General features: G+C 44.4%; 1 protein-coding gene across 2 annotated transcripts in view; it reads right to left on the bottom strand.

Annotated features, from left to right (window-relative positions):
* Positions 1-18,285, bottom strand: part of NCALD (neurocalcin delta) — a 301,872-nt gene that overhangs the window by 8,338 nt on the left and 275,249 nt on the right. The window lies entirely within an intron of this gene.

Genomic DNA, 18,285 nt, shown 5'->3' with positions numbered 1-18,285 from the left:
AAAGGCTACATTAAATTAACTCCCACATCCACAGTAACTGCAAAAGCATTGTTGCCAATTTAATTTTAAATTAATAGATTTGGCTCTGATAAACACTGGAAAAGTGAAAAATATCTCTATCACCAATGTTTGCTTCACAGTAAATTTTCCGATTGATAAAACCTGAAAAATATAAAAGAGAATTTAAACACTATCCCAGCTTTGCAAGCGTTTTGGAATTCACTGGTATCCTGGAATGACAGCTAGTTGGCAATGTGTCGGACATTAGTTACAACACATTATGTCACATCCCTTGCATGCAAGAAATTAAATCATTGAGCAAAGAAAATAGTAAAGGGAATGATTTAAAGGTACCACACCAAAAATATACAGAAGAAACTAAACGAGGGCTTCACACATTACTTTGTAGATAGCCAGCATTAGTAGAAGATCTTATTGTGATTAAGTGTAGGAACTGTTGTAACACATTAGCACAAACTAGACAAAGGAGCTATTGTGGCTTGCAGTCTGAATCTGTGAGATCAAGGTCAGATAAAACCAGGAAAAAGATACAGCAGGTTAATATGAGAAGGACATTGACCCACTCACTGTAGGCTGTCTTTTCACAGTAAAAAGAACTCAAAGGTGGCCTTAAAAGGAGAAATAAGAGGCTTGGCTCAGTTACTATCAGGCCGGCTTGGCTCAGTGACTTATCAGGCCATCATCCTTCCGGTAAGTGGATCACGCCTCCTGAATAAAACAGTTACCAGGACCATGAGCATCTAGAAATCCTTTGTTTCTATGGAGACTATGGTATTGTTTCTGGATTGTAAACCCACCTCTGACTGAAGACTCAGAAACGAAATCATAGGAACCAGAAACAAGCATTTACAATGCAATGGTCTCGGCATTCCTAAAGTTAGAGCTATTGGCATTGCTCATGACATTATTTTTGTTTGTTTTTGTTTTTAAAACATTTAAAGAAACGGCATTGTTATTTACAATGTCAATAGCTTAATCTCTCTCAAATGTGAGACCTATTGCATTTGCACCCACACACACACAGAGCCACCCACACAGAGCCACCTACAAAGAGCTATTCACATAGAGCAACCCACACACAAATAGAGCCACCCACACAGAGCCACCTACACACACACACAGAGTTACCCACACACAGACAGAGCCACCCACGCATAGAGCCACCTACAAAAAAAGCTACCCACACAGAGCCACACACACACACACACACACACACACACACACACAGAGACCTCTGCAGCAAACACATTAACTCACTGAGCCGACGAACCAGGATTTGATTCTGTACCCTGTAGAATACACAGGGAACAACGCAGCAGGCTCACTATACTGTTTTAGAAAGAAAGAAAGCTGTGTATACACATTCGACTCTGCAGCAAAACGCCACTCATATGGCCCACACTAATTCTAAAACTCAGAGGACAGCAGCCAATTATGGTACATGCAGGCTGCATAACTCCACTAACCCCATTGACCGCCTCACACTGACATGCAACGTCTATGGTTCTTCTCCATGATACAGTACTGTACACAGCCAACGGACCTGGCATAAAATAACTGGAAAGATGCACCACATATTGCTGGCTAATCACCGGAAACTAATCTAGTCCACAACTGCAGGTCCCAACCAGCTAAATACTTGACATCTACTTAACATTATACCAGACCCACCCCCCTTACAATATAGCTCTAAACATGCCTGCTCAGACCCATAAACCTTTCAACAACGTCTCAAATTGGACAATGCAGGGAAGGCAGCAACAGGCAAAGAAGGGGACCTGCAGTGCTGTTCAAAGCTGTCAGCTTACTGTAAGTAATCAACTGCGCTCTTACGTTTCACAATTCATCTGCCACAGTAAGTGATGCATTCCTTAATCCAATAACCGCAAGTAGGTGGTCACCACGCACATGGGGACACTTCCCACAGAGGAACACCGAATACAAAACACCCTTACAAATTCATACCCATTACAGCAGTGAATCATGCAGCCAAGCGTTTCGGTGGGCCACACGGCGGTGGTAAGCGCTATTTAAATGTTTCAATAGAGTTAAAGCAGGAAACAATACTGCAACCCTTGCTGGAGGGTGGGAACTAGGCGAACAGTTGTAAGGTGCTGGCAATTGTCTGGCATGGGGTGAGCGTTTTCACAGGACCGATTCACAAAGCTGTGGGTTACACCTAAACATACAGATTCAGTTCATTAAGCACTATCTGTGGGTAGTTTCTTTAGGCATAAGACGCGAGTATGTTCTACGCCCAAAGATTCAGGATGACGTTATTTAAACCTGGAGTATGAGGACCTATCCTAAACGTTTTAGTGAATCGTACCCAATAAATTGGTCAACTCACAAAACTTTAAACCCTAAGAATTAAGGCTGCGATCTGGACAATATAGGTAGTGCTTGTGCTCTTCTGAAATGCGGCATTTTCACTGGTGTATTCATTGTGTTTGTCCCTCCTTAGTCTGCTAGTCATCTCCCATGGCGACTGGCCCTATTACATTAACTCTGCACTACTGTTCAATGTATGCTGCTTGTGAGCACTACTTTGTTTTCCCACTCGCTCGTATTACAGGAATGGGGTGTTTTCTGTGCTTGGCGATTTTCACAATGCCATCCCCTCTGCCGTCGCCCTCTGCACTTCTGCTCCTATCACTCTGCTTTTAGTGCGGGAGGTGCTTTCTGCTCTCATTCATCACCCTCCACATACATCCGATGCTGTACATGTTAGGCGCTGTTTGTTTGTTTTTTTTGCAGTTTTATATAGCGCGAACTCGACCCGAAGGCAGAGCGTTTTACATGAGCACCAGTTGTTGTACACGGACAGATTCATTACTTTTTTTGTATGCACGGGGATATGAAGTGATTTGCTTAGAATCCCTGTGGGGAGGAGATGAAGGGTGCTGGATCCCGGTTGTGACCTCCTTCCAGCTCTTCGTGTCTCTGACACCACGCCCCTATCGTAAAGACTATTGCTCTCCAAGGGATTGGACACCACCCGTATTCACAAGAGAGCGCGGAGGCACAGATCTCCATAAAACAGGCAGCTGTGATTCGCATGCACAGCCACAACGGGTCGATCCCGAAAAACACAAATTGTGGGAGCTACACAAATTCAGCTAAAAAGAATAGTTTTACATAACACATAACCTCTCACGAGGGCAGGGGATTCCAGTCGGTGTCTCCTGGGCGCCGTTCAGTTTCAGGCTCTCAGAGTCTCAGGGAGAAGTTGTCCAATGAGTGTCTCCCTGGCGGCTCCTGCACAGAAGCGTCCCTGTTAATGTTTTAGACGCTCCCGGAAGGGGATTTGTTGTGCCCAAGCCCAAAGGCTGTAGAGAACACGCCCTGATCCCCCTTGCGTTGCAGCCGTTGCCTGATAGAAGCTTCCCCGTGAAAGTTTTCTTCCCGGCCCTCCAGGCTCCTAGACAGACGTCTGCAGTGCCACTTGAATGACAGGGTCCGAGCCCTGGCAGCTTTTAAAAGATGTAACAAAGCCCCCCCACTGCCCGTTCAGCGAGGAATTCTGGTAAGTCACGGACCCTGCCCCAGCCCTAAAACAAGGCAGAGCAAAAGGCACACCAGAAACGCAGCGTCCATTTCGGATTGGGGGCGTGTTTGTCTTTTCTCTCCTCCAGCCATTGGCTGGAGGAGAGAATGAGACTTCTTGCAAAAAACACGCCCCCCGATCCGAAAAGGACGGGGCATGATTGGAGTGACGGGACCTCTTCTCCAATGGCTGGCCAGCATTTACGAGTCCAGCCAATGGAGAACAGGGCAGAAGAGGGGCGGGTTCAAGCCCCTCTTCTCCCAAGTCATTAAATCTCCGGACTTCCGGTCTGCCGACCGGATGGTCCCGAGACCTAAAAATGACAACCTGTATCATAGGAAGCAATACAATAGTATCAACCCAAAGGCACTAGCCAGATGCACTCACCGGTTACCCCTCTTGGAAATCTTGTTTGTGGTTCTAAGCAACACTCTAGAGCTTCAGAGATCGTGCCAGGTCACACTACAAAGGACCAACAAGAATCCTCTGCATCAATGGGAGCACTGGTTTGGAAACTAGGCTCATCTTTCAAGAGGAAACGACAAGGAATGTTCATAATCCAGATTTTTGATTTATTCATCACTGTACCAACAACACCCTGGCCTCTACACAGAGTAGAATGCTCAGGTAAAACACAACATGTCCATCTGCTGCTATTTCAGCAGTCTTGCGTCGGTATCCCAGCTGCCTCAATATCTGAACACCTCATTTAGTAGTTGTAGAATCATCTAGCAAGTAAAAAACCTAACAGCAGCAATTTTCAGGAAACCAAACAATTTGTTTAGTTGGTAAGTGTTCTGAATCAACAAAGTATATCCATTTAGGGGAGCAAGCACTATGTAAATTTAAACCATTCCCTCCTCCAGCCCTCCACTATCGTTTTCAATCCAAATAACAGACTAACACGTCTCAAATTAATTTCGTATTTCCCTAGACTAATTCACCACTAATCCTTTTCTGGTTCCAGAGTAGCGCGCTACTCGCCGAAAAACGCTTTAACACCTCATCAGCGGTAACAAGCGCTATATAAATGCTAAATTTATCCTCTTCCATCCCTCCACTATCCTTTTCAATCTAAATAACAAACTATGAAATCCACTGCTCAAATTAATCTCATGTTTCACTATACTAATTCATCACTAATTATTTTTGTGCTCCGGAGTAGCGCGCTACTCGCCGAAAAAGCACATCAACGCCTCAGCATGGATAGTAAGCGCTATATACAAGCGCTATATACAAACAATTACAATACAATTTAGACCACTTTGTTGATCTCATGCATGATTTGTGAAGCTCCCTTTGGGTCACAGGCCCATCATCTGTTCTTTGAATAAACGTAAAACTCAAGTGAGCTGTGGAGTGCCCAGGAATGTTGTTGCCTAAGCGGTGCACAAAGTTCAGCTAGAATCAAGAGGACGCAAATTCTAGCGTTAACTGTACTTTTAAAAATTCAGCTTCAACTGAAATCCGTGAAGCAGCGTGATACCGTAATAAACTGTTGGAAGAAGACTGCTGCAAACTAGAGAAGCCAGGACTGTGACCTGGACAAATCCAACATACCGTACAGCTGGGATGCATAAAAAACACACCGGAGAGCCTATCATTATCTGCTGATAGAAAATAAGTAACTGAGATATGGCAGCTATCAGTGCGATGATTTAGTCACTCACATATGTCGCCATCACAAGGTAACTGCCGTTTTTAAGAAGTTGTACACAGGATTTCTAAGCAGCTCCTGTGGTCTGATACAGGTAACACGGGTATATGTAAATAGAATAATGAGAGGGAATCAATAGCATATGGAATTAATTTCATATTGACTTTTTTAATATGCTGCCATCTTCTCTAAAATTAAAAAACTGAGAGCATTGGTAGAGAGACAAACTTACATCTAGCTTAGTTTAGAATTGGCCTGCTTTCATGCTGCCGTTTTTGACAACAGTTATTTTATTCTTTCGCAGGGGGGGGGGGACTACTGACAGGGGTACGCAGAGACTAAATCTTTGCCCCTTGTGTTACATACAGGCAGGAATCTGCAGAGAATTAATCTTCTTCTTGTGTTATATATATTGACAGGAATTCATAGAGAAAAAATCTTCGTCACTTGTGTTACATATTGTCCCTTGTGTTACATACAGAAAGGAGTACGCAGAGAAAAAATCTTGATCCACTATGTTACATACCAATAAGAGTCCGTAGAAACTAAATCTTGGTCCCATGGTTAACATATTGAAAGAAGTACACAGACACTAAGCCTTGGTTCCTTGCGTTACGTACTGACAGGGGTTCACAGAGATTAAATCTTGGTCCCTTGTGAAACATAACAAGAGGATTCCGCAAGACTAAATCTTGGTCCCTTGAGCTAAATACAGACAGGAGTCCACAGAGACTAAATCACGACCCCTTATCTTACACACTGACCGCAGTTCACAGAGATGTGCTACATACCAACAGGAGTACACAGAGACTAAATATTGGTTTGTTGCGTTACAAAAGATCAAGATTTAGTCGCTGCATATTCCTCTTGGGTGTGTGATACTTACCAAGAGGAGTACGCACAGACTAAATCTTGGTGACTTGTGTTACATCTGACAGGAGTCCACAGATACTAGATATTCGTCTGTTGTCTTACCGAGGGGAATTCGCAGAGACGGAGGCCCTAATTTAAATCTTGGCGGGCGGATTGCTTCGTCTCAATGGTGACGGATATCCGGTCCGCCGAAATGTAAATTCCATGGGATATAATAATGCAATTTATATATTGGCGGCTGGCATATCTGTCACCGTTGTAACGAAGTAACCCATCAGCCAAGATCTAAATCAAGCCCTAAATCTCGGTCCGTTGAGTTACATACCAACAAAAGGCCAGAAAACCAAAAAGGTTCCGGGGGCCTTGAAACTGTTAACCACACATTTAACATCGCAATTTCTGAAACCCATTTTTAACAGGACATGAGTGAACCAAGCCACACTATTTCACAAGTCATTCATTCCAATAAATGAAACTGTGAGAAGGCAAACCTCAAAACATATTTCTCAGTCATAGTGATTTTTCGTTACAAAAATATAGGGCAGTTCAGCACAAAAGTGGATTTCTGCTTCCAGAATCACAGACACCTCTGTACGGATATGATCTCCCATCTTAGCTATACGACAGCTATTGGAACTAAGGAAGCAGATAAACTGCTGAATCTTTCTAGAGGACACATAAAATTGATTTTGACACCTTTGAGAGAAAGTGACACATGCACTAATTGTGCTAAATATGTGTTGAAGAATTATGAGAAATAGATCATAAAAAGACTTAGTTACTGTATCATAAGTGCATGCAGAGGAGTGTAGGTTAGATGAAATTATTCATTTCAATAACATAGGTTCGTGATTTACTAAACTGCATTGGTATATTTAACGTGTAGCAGAAAAATGAAAGTGATGACTCGCGTATTATAAAAAGATTAATACACTATCTTCATTTATTAACAATGTGTGAAGAATGAACAAAAGTAATGTAATCTAGATGACATGTGTGTATTTTAGGAGTCTCATTTTAAAACTCCATGTTTTGCATACGTGAAAATGTGCACCAAGTGAGAAAAGAAAATGAGGTGCTACACATTAATTATCAGATCAAATGTTTTAAAACTTTCAGAGAATAATTTTCATATATGTACTAATGAGAATTACTATAAACTAAAATACTATTTCATGTGTTGAAATAATTCTATACGTTCACACTTTGAAAATGTAGTAATGTGCCATAGTTACAAGTGCTAATTTCAATGAAACTATATGAGAGTAATTAGGTTGGATGAAAGATATAAGTTTTTATGAACTTCAGAATGTAATGTATACTTCTATAATTTCATATTCTATATTTTATTAAACAATTTCAAATTTTCCTTACTTTGCTCGATTTCTGTTCTCATGGAAAGGCTCCGTAAACTTACAATGTGGAATGAAATTATGTTTTATAGATCGAGAGAATTCCCATGATCATACTGAGACTACTTGCAACCTTTTTGTTACTTTGGGAACATCTGCTGCGAGAAATTGTCCTCTCGGACTCACTCATGTGCTTATGCAATAGGACGATTTTTGAAAATCATATACACTGGGTGCTTCGATGGCTTACGTGATGTTCACCACCTTTTTGTTAGAATATGTGTCTTCTTGATGCTGCATGACAATCACCCTATACAAACAGACCAATGAACTGAGTGGTCTGACCAGATGAGGTGACCCAGGAGGTGTCGGCCTGGAACTTTGGAAAGTATAATATACATTCTGTGACAGAGCGAGGGGAGACCTTTTTCTTTCTTTCTTTGGAGATCTTGTACGTTTGCGGACTGAGAGAAATTATTCTTTCCTTGCGAACTCCATTGGCTGACGCACATGCAGTGTGCACTATTTCAGGACTTCCTTCCCTCTTGGGAGAGAACCTTTGAGCTGAGATGGTTCATGTTCTTTCCTGAAGTCTTCTAGAACTTGGGTAATTGATGGCCCAAAGGATAATTTCGATTATCCTGCACTCCTAAATGTAAATGCCCGATATTGAATTCCTTAAAATTACTGATATACTAAAACCATCCTCAAATCCTGTTTTTGTCTCTATCTCGTTTTCAATTAATGATTGTGTATTCCAATTGAATATTAATGACTGATGGGAATCTGAATAGAGAGATCTCTGGACAGCAGATTATAATGTTACTGTTCGGCATAGCTCTAACTGAATTATTGGTTTGGATGCCCTTAAATCTGACTGAATTTCTTCAGGAGATTTGGTTATAGCTGTGATAATTGTTTATTTGTGTAGTGTAGTCTTCAGGGTTATATACATGGATATAATTACCAGTTTGTAGGTCAGTTGCCCAATTCCTTGTCCTCATTGGATAACTGGATTGGATCCCCTATATCCGACCCTTCTCGGCATGATTCAAGATACACCAGAGGACCAACTAAATGAACTTGAGGTGTAGCGTCAGGAAACAAAATGAGTCATAGATAAATGGACCCAGTGGCCCTACAACAGTTATGCTGGTAGCAGAGGATGGTTTATCCATATGATGAAGTTAGAATAAGGGTGGGTCCCTACTGAGACCCCTATTGACACCCTCTACCCAAAGATTGCCCACCTCAGCTCAAGCCCAAAGCTCATGTTCAGTTGAAGGAGACCAAGAGCTGGTACCAATGGAGGAGTACGACAAGGATGGTTTAAAGCAGTGGTGCGAGTATCAATAGGGCTGAATGTTGCAAATGCTAAAAGCTTAGATTGCGATATTATGACATGGCTGTATGAGATTATGTGAAGTGGTTAGAGTCCATGTTTGCACATGGACTACATTCAGTTTGAGCGCTGTAATAAATGTGAAATATGTCTTGGTAGTGGTTTGTGCCTTCAGTAAATGGGCGGAGGCGTATGCTACGAAGGATATTACAGCTCTCATGACAGCGAAAGTTCTCCTGAAGGAGTTCTTCCCTCGATTCGGCATTTGTCGGGTCTTATGGAGTGACAACGAACCTCATTTAATTGGGAAAGTAGTCGAATATGTCATGAAAGGGTTAGAGATTAAGCAGAAATTTCATGCCGCTTTCACCCGCAATCAGTAGGCTTGGTGGAGCGTTACAACTCCATCCTGAAATTGAAATTGGCTAAAATACAAGCTTCCATGTCTATGAAATGGCCTGTTGCCCTGCCCCTAGCACTACTTTCTATCAGATCAATACCACATACACGATCGGGCCTTACACCATATGAGGTTGTGTTTGGCAGGCCCATGAATATTTGGGGAATCTCGAAGCCTCGCCCTATACATGATGTATCCCATGCATTGATGAGTGACTATTTGTCCCAGTTAACGGACAGCTTGTCTTCTATTTATCAGCAGGTACGGGAAGCCCTTCCAGACAGGTCGCAGGGTGATGGCCATGATCTGCGGCTTGGTGACTTTGTCTTGACGAAGTCCTTCCAGCGGACCAGTTCCTTGGCACCTAGTTGGCGCAGACCGTAACAAGTCCTCCTGGCTACCAGAACTGCAGTGCGAGTGACCAACCGGAAGAATTGGGTGCATGCCACCCATTGTCGAAAAGTCCTGCATGCTCTTGTGAGCCCAGCTGCGTTGACAGATCACCGCGGCCTCCTGGTCACCGAGAAAGGACGAGCTGTGTCACCTGAAAGACCTGAGGTAGTCTTCCCGGACCACACGATCCCTGGTACATCTAGATATCTGCTTCGATCCAGGAAGAAAGACATTTCATCGCAGAAAGACTGTTTGAGCCACTCTCCTGGGTGGGGTAAAGACTGACAACAAAGGGGGGTAGCCTATTAGTGACTACTCGTCTCAATGTTAGTGAAGAAACCAACGCCTGCCCAGGACCTTAGGGCACCATCTGTTTTGTTGTTTACAGATGAAATGAACATGCCGGAGAAGAAATCGAACGCTGCAAAAGTCTGTAGTAAAAATATGATGTTAGCTATTGAACTAACTTTGACTGTTGTCATCATTGCTGTAATAATGTTGGTTGTAGAGGAAGTAGCTCCGGCTCGAAACTTATTGACTACTACTACTCCTGTTCCCACCGAACAATATTATTTTACTCTTCCCTATCATGAAAAGAAGCACCGAATGTCGTATCTCAATAACACTTTCATACAAATCTTGCATCATACTCCTAATGCCACCAACACTACCAACTGCTGGGTATGTGGAATGATGCCAGCTCATCAGAAGAAGGGAGGAACACCTTTCATTCCCTGGCAATTCTCGCATAATGGCTCCTGTACAGCCTGGTTTGCACTGTTGTGGGCCTCTGAAATTGCTAATATGACTCTAGCTGATGTAGGAGGACTGGTTACCCCGATGAGGAAGAGGACCCACAAGCCAAAGGAACTGTATGGGAAACAGAGGGGTATCGCAAAGGAAATTCCTCCACAAGTTATGTTTTCCCCAACACTCGAAAGGCCAAGGGTAAGAAAACAAGTTACTTACCTGTAACTTCAGTTATCCAGTATTGGTATCTTTCATAGATTCACATGCCTGAATCATTCCCCGTCGCCGAGGCGGGAGTCCCACGGTAAATACAAAAGTAGTGCCAAGAGTAAATAATAGTAGTAGGCTAAAAGAAAAAGCCTAAGGCCCAAGTCTTAGTAGCCTATCTACATCATTATAGAAAAAAGAACCAAAGATTGGTCCCAGCCAATCAGCTGCCAGCACCCTCCAGAACCTTCCCAGCAGAGGCAGTTCTCCTCAGATTTTCCTAGCACAAGTGAGAAGTAAGCATACCAGATATAGAGAACTGACTAGCCGGGGAGGAGGGTGGGTGCATGTGAATCTATGAAAGATACCAATACTGGATAACTGAAGTTACAGGTAAGTAACTTGTTTTCTTATCCAGTATTGGGGTATCTTTCATAGATTCACATGCCTGAATCAGAGTAGTAAGCAGTATAACCATATACTGTCGTTTGCGGATGGTGGGAGACACTGGTTCTTAAACTCCCAAATAGCATCCTCAGTGCTTGAAAAAACACTTTTTTTTTTTTTTTTTTTAAAGAGTAGTCTTAAAGGAAACCAAGCTGTATCCAAGTATTAGCTATTATATATATATATATATATATATATATATATATATATATATATATATATACACAAATATTTAAAATCTTGCAGATATATAAATCTGTACATTTGCATGAATATTAAAGAATGGAATAATACATAAAAGGGCAAAGTATCTGAGTCTGGTCTTAATGAAAGAGATGGCATAGAACAGCCTGTCCAACCGCTCATCATCTTGATGCGAAAATTGAAGACAGTGATGCTTCGTCGACGTGTGGACATTTTTACATGTCGCAGCACGACATATTTTCTGGAGCTACTCCAGCAAACAAAACTGTCGACGTCGATACTGTTCTTGTTGAATGAGCTTTGACTTTCCTCTGCAAAGGTCTGTTAGCCTTGTCATGGCAGAAATGAATAGCAGATGCCAGCCATCTGGCTATTGTTCCGCTTTGTTACAGCATCTCCAAGAGTTGCTTGACCATTCGCCACAAACAGCCGGTTGGATCGTCTGATATCCTTAGTTTTCTGTAGGTAGAGTTTCAAACAGTGTGTAACCTCCAGCGAGTGTAATGTTCTTTCAGCTGGAGTGGATGGACTCGGAAAGAATGTTTTTAATCTTACCGGTTTGTTCAAGTGAAATTTTATGGTACCTTAGGAAAGAACCTGGGTTTTGTTTGAAGGGTTACATAGTCCCGAGCAAAATGTAAAAGGGGGTTCATTTATAGTGAAAGCTTGGATTTCACTAACCCTTCTTGCCGAGGTAAGAGCCAGTAAATGGGCAACCTTCCAAGTGAGGAATTTGAGATCAGCTTTATGGATAGGCTCAAATGGACGCATCATTAACTGCACTAGCACAGTGTTGAGTTCCCACTCTGGAGGGGTGCTCGCACTGGAGAGAAGGCTCGGAAGATTCCTTTCATAAATTGTTTGATAAGTAAAGGCGAGAAGAGAAGAGGGAATTTTGAGCATTTCCTGAATCTAGAAATTGCAGCAAGATGTACTTTGACCGGTGAAAAAGTAAGCCCAGACTTGGCTAGAGAAAGCAGATAATGGAAAACTTGTTCTGCAGTAGCTTGAATTGAGGGAATATTATTTGCCTCACACCAACAGCAAAATCGGTTCCATTTGAAGCGATAAGTTTTTTGATTGTGCTTTGGGCACGAGATTTGGCCAATATTTCACGACAGTCTTGTGAAATGTGAGGTCCTTGAACTCTAAGAAATGAGGAGCCATGCATGCAAGTGCAGTGACTGTGGGTCCGGATGAACCACTTGGCCTCCGACCCTTGACAACATCATAGGCGTCAGCAGTAGGCAAATGGGTTTGCCTTGAGACAATAGTAGAAGTTCCTGGAAGCAATGTTGTCTTGGCCAACGGGGTGCAATCAGAATTAGACGGCAACCTTCCAGCTTCATTTGCGGAGCACCTTCGGAATCAATGGTATTGGGGAAAAGCGTACACACCAATCCCTGATCCCTGTTGAGGGAACCTGCTGGCATAATATTGACATTCTTTGTTCTCTCTTGTTGTGAATAGGTCCAGGGCTGGCTTACCCCAAGCTTGGAACACTGTGTTCGCCTGTTCCTTTTCCAGCTTCCACTCCTAACAGTCCGACTGAGACGTGCTCAGCGTGTCCGTCAGGGTATTGAGGAGACCCCTGACGTGTTTGGCTCTCAGGGCATCTCGTGGAAAGTGACCTATTCCCACAATTCCTAAGCTTCTTGCGAGAGCATAGCTGATTTTTATCCTCCTTGTTTGTTTATATAATACAATTGTATGGTATTGCCAGTCCGGACTAGCACCGACGAACCCTTAATCCTCGGGAGGAATGCTTGGAGAAAACAGAAAAACGGCGCGACGCTCAGCCTGTTGATCAGCTGTTGTTTTTATCTTTCAGATCAAATCCTGCAGATGACCTCCCCATCCTTCCATCTGGAATGGTCTGTAGGAACGTGAGACCCTGGGTTAGATTCTCTGTCTGCGACCACCAATGTAGAGAATTTATCATGTGCGGCGTGACCTTGATGGTATCGTCAAACGAATCCATGGCTTGTTGCCATTGAAGTTGCGGTTCCTCCTGAAGAGGTCGCATTTTGAGCCGTACCAAGGGTATGAGATGTATCGTTGAAGAGCACATCCTCAGGAGCGAAGCGAACATTCGAACTGAAACTGGCTTTTTTTTTTTTTCTCTCAAATTAACCTTGCCAATTTTTGAAGATGCAGTTGGCGACCAAGTGACAAGAATGCGTTGCATTGGACCATGTGTAACCTTGCTCCGAGAAAAAACATGACTTGGAGGACGTAACTGATTTGCTGTCGTTGAGAAACAGCCTCAGAGAAGAGATGGATACATTCTGCTGTGGCAATCTTGGTTTCATGTTCTGAAGGACCTTTGAGCAGCCAATCGTCTAGATAAGGGAACACTTGTATTCCTCGAGATCGCAATGCTGCTGCCTCTGGTGCCAAGCACTTCGTGAAGGTTCTTGGTGCCAATTTCAGCCCAAACAGGAGCACTTTGAACTGATAATGGGCGCAAGGCACTTGAAAGCGAAGATATTTGTGATGTTTGGGGTAGATAGGTATGTGGAAATACGCTTTTTCCATATCCAGAGAAGTCATAAAATCTCCTTTGTTTAAAAAACTCAAAATCTCATGACGACGAGGGGGACCCCTGGGCAGAGTAATAGGTGGCTGTTTGATGAATTCCAGGGTGTGGCCATTGGTTACTAGGTCTAGAACCCATTGGTCTGATGTAATTTCCTGCCACTTGTCAGACCCCCCAGGATAAAGCGGCATGGATTAGCAAATTTAGCGGCACAAATATGGAAATTTAGCGGCACAAATATGGGAATTTAGCGGCGTTTTATTTGGCAGTTTATCCTACAACAAACACAGATTAAAACAGGGTTTGATTGGTTGTGGTTTAAGACGGGGCAGGGTAAAGTGACATTTAGGGCTAGGCCAAGAGGATATAGGGCCTCTTCAGCGAAAGGTGGGTAGCGAGCCAGACCTGTTGGTAGGCCTTAGGTTTTTGTAAATGGCTATAAGAAATGGGCATGGCTTAGGGCCTTTTGTGGTGATGCTGATTAAAAGTGGGGGGTTTACATGCTGGTCAGGTAGCCTTAATGGGTCAGGTCCATGTTTATATACACACAGATATTTTAAAGATATTTGTAAAGTTAAAATAAGTGGATCAATCAATGTTCTAATAATGTATACTTTGCGGTGTGTATGCAGTTCTGGGATGAAAGGTAATAGCTCGCTGTTCTATATTAGGACTTTAAGTTATAAATTGCAAGCAACAAAAGGATGTCTCTTTTGAAAGCAGTAACCTGCTGATCTGTTTACATCCTACGCATTCTGTAATCTACTTGGTACACGTTCTTTGCAGCAGGCACAGAACCCTCTGCACTAACTTCACCCAAGTCAAACCCTGAACTACACAAAATGCTGATCTCTATCCAGGAAGATAATTAATCACAGGAGTTATCTTGACATTTATGTGAGGCCTGGCCATTGCCCGCAGAAAGAAATGCTGCGGCAGGTGCTTCAAAAGCTTAATAAACTTTAATTGACGGAGCCCCCAGGAAGCCAGCACCCTAAAGCCGGCCCTGAATCAGAGTGCAACGTGCAACGTATAACTATATACAATCTATAGCCCTTCTGCTGCGGCGGCCAGCACGGGTCGATCCTTCACTTTTATTGCCTGTGGAAGCAAATGTTAAGGGCGAGAGACGCCTCCCAGCTCACAGCAGCTTACCTGGGCCTCTGGGCCTCCTGAGACGACGACGACGACGATCCGACGATCCACCACCAGCCAGACAACGATACAATGACGATCCAGACCAGCAGCGCCGCTCCAGACCAGGTGAGTCGCGTCGTCATCGAGTCGTCAGCACTGCCTGCTGTGAGGACCCCCCCTTAACCCCCTTCTATTGGTCTATTGGACCCGTGGCAAGAGCCACTGGCCCAATAGAACAATAGAAGAGGAAGAGAGGCGCGTGATCTGCTGTCTTCTGCTGGATGGGGGTGGGATGCCGCCAGGATGCCAGGATTTCGCGGGCACTTTTGTAAAAATCGCGGCATTTTTACAAAAGTGCCGATTTCGCGATTTTTTTGCAAATCGCGAAATCGCGAAATCCTGGGGGGTCTGACTTGTGAACAAAGCTGATATCTTCTGGCCCACGGGTAAGAAGGGTAAAATGGTTGGTGCCCTATGGAGATGACTACTTCCTGTTAGCGTCTCGGCCTTGATACTGCGATCTCTTTCGACCACCCTGACGGGAGAAACTAGCCGTAGACTATTGACGGTATGATGTCTGGCTGTAAGGCTGTACTGGGATTGATACTGCCTATTCTGTTGGTTTTGGTATCCTCCTCTTGACGAATAAACCACGTTCTCTCGCTCCTCCGAAAGATCTGCACCCGTATTAAAGGGTGCCTAATAATCCTGCAGTATCCGTGTCAATTTTTATAGCTAAGAGGGTTTCATCAATATGTTCACCAAACCAAAAACCTCTTCATCATGGGCCATGTCTAGAATCTTTGCTTGCCCCTCAGGTTTGAAAGTAGTGGCTTTAAGCCATCCCTGATGTCCAAACACTGCAGCCCCTGCTAGCTGACGGAAGTTGGTGTTCACTATGTCCAAGGCGCATATATAGTTTCCGATGCGGCACGTTCTCCTTCCAACAGAATCTTTCTTGCTATCTGCCTTCGGTCCTCAGGAATGAGGTCAATGAGACTCGCCATGTCTGACCACATTTGACGGTCATAACAGCCGATTATGGCTAGAGGATTGGCAGCTCTAATAGAGGCCGCTGCCATGGTAGAGAATTTTTTGCCGATAAAGGTCCAGACGACGTCCTTCCTTGTGTGGTGATAGGCGTTGCGGGATTTTAGATCGCTGTTGGGCGGCCTGTAAAATTATTGAAGCTGGCCGAGGGTGACCCATTAGACAGTATGGGCTTTTAGCAGGTGCACAGTATTTCCGCGCATAGAAAAGAAACACTGCTGGAATAGATGTAGTCTAGTATAGGTACAACACTCAAGATCTTCCTGGACTCTTCTTTGAAATCATAAAGGAAACATTCTGTCTGTTCGACTAACTGGCAGTAGAAGTCTAGTTCTTGCCCGCTGTAAGAAATTATGTACAGGATGCAGTCATAAATGAGGCCATCGTATACGATCTCATCGTAGACTTTGCTGTCGTAGACATGGGTATGTAGGCGAGGTTATTGCAGACGAGGCCGTCGTCATAGATGACCGTCCTGAACAACCATCATAGATGAGGCTGTCGTAGACGACCGTCATAGACAATGCCATCATAGATGAGGCAATCATAGGTGAAGCCATCCGTAGATGAGGCCATCCGTAGATGAGGCCATCCGTAGATGAGGCCATTCGTAGATGAGGCCATTCGTAGATGAGGCCATTCGTAGATGATGAGGCTGTCGTAGACGATGGTCATAGACAATACCATCATAGATGAGGTAATCATAGGTGAGGCCATCCGTAAATGAGGCAATCGTATGAGGAGTTTTCCTTCGAGATGAGGCTGTCCTGGGCAATCTCATTGTAGAGGAGACCATCGTAGAGGAGGCCGTCGTCGACGACCGTCGTAGATGAGGCCGTCGTCGACGACCGTCGTAGATGAGGCCGTCGTCGACGGCCGTCGTAGATGAGGCCGTCGTCGACGACCGTCGTAGATGAGGCCGTCGTCGACGACCGTCGTAGATGAGGCCGTCGTCGACGACCGTCGTAGATGAGGCCGTCGTCGACGACCGTCGTAGATGAGGCCGTCGTCGACGACCGTCGTAGATGAGGCCGTCGACGACGACCCTCGTAGATGAGGCCGTCGTCGACGACCCTCGTAGATGAGGCCGTCGTCGACGACCCTCGTAGATGAGGCCGTCGTAGACGACCCTCGTAGATGAGGCCGTCGTAGACGACCCTTGTAGATGAGGCCGTCGTAGATGACCCTCGTAGATGAGGCCGTCGTAGACGACCGTCGTAGATGAGGCCGTCGCAGACGACCGTCGTAGATGAGGCCGTCGCAGACGACCGTCGTAGATGAGGCCGTCGTAGACGACCGTCGTAGATGAAGCAGTCGTAGACGACCGTCGTAGATGAGGCCGTCGTAGATGAGGCCGTCGTAGATGAGGCCGTCGTAGACGACCGTCGTAGATGAGGCCGTCGTAGACGACCGTCGTAGATGAGGCCGTCGTAGACGACGCCGTCGTAGACGACCGTAGTAGATGAGGCAGTCGTAGATGACCATCGTAGACGACCATCATAGGAGGCCCATCATAGACGAGGCCATCGTAGATGAGGTCAATATTGGTGAGGCAGTAATATTAGACATGGAGTTTTGAAATAGACTCCTTAATGTCAGGTTAAACAGATTTCCCTGATGTAGGGATGAAAAGGGAGTTGTAAGATCAGCCTCTGAGGAAGTTTTTCCCACTTGCCTCTCTCTGTGAGAAGTGCCTATCAAGACTCAAGGTAGGTCTTTATGGCATTTTTGCGCGCCCTCTGGAGGCTCCTGGTGCGACTTCTCCCTTTGACCTCTCCTATGAGGTGAAGGAATCCTCGTTGTTCTCATCAGAAGTGACAGATGAAAGTCTCTGTAGTCCCAATAATAGCCTCATCTCTCAGAACGTGAGAGTTATTGAGGAAAGGTTAGACATATTTCGTAGTCTATTACCTTGTTTCCTGCCACTCTGCCATATTACTGCCTTAATAGGGTCAGAGAAATGAAGTATTATCTTGGATGATCCAAAAAGTAGTAATAGCTGAAGAAACTGAGCAGAGCTCAGGGAGACTCCCTTCACACACGACGTGCGGTGAAAATCTGAGGAGAACTGCCTCTGCTGGGAAGGTTCTGGAGGGTGCTGGCAGCTGTTTGGCTGGGACCAATCTTTGGTTCTTTTTTCTATAATGATGTAGATAGGCTACTAAGACTTGGGCCTTAGGCTTTTTCTTTTAGCCTACTACTATTATTTACTCTTGGCACTACTTTTGTATTTACCGTGGGACTCCCGCCTCGGCGACGGGGAATGATTCAGGCATGTGAATCTATGAAAGATACCCCAATACTGGATAACGGGCCTTTTGTTATCGCTGTTACTAGAGCCCGAGCAAATCTTTGTGTGAACAGTT

Source organism: Triturus cristatus, chromosome 5_1 (assembly GCF_964204655.1).
Source record: "Triturus cristatus chromosome 5_1, aTriCri1.1, whole genome shotgun sequence".
Taxonomy (NCBI): domain Eukaryota; kingdom Metazoa; phylum Chordata; class Amphibia; order Caudata; family Salamandridae; genus Triturus; species Triturus cristatus.
The sequence above is the reverse complement of the archived record's forward strand: the minus strand, read 5'-3'. Positions and strand labels throughout refer to the sequence as shown.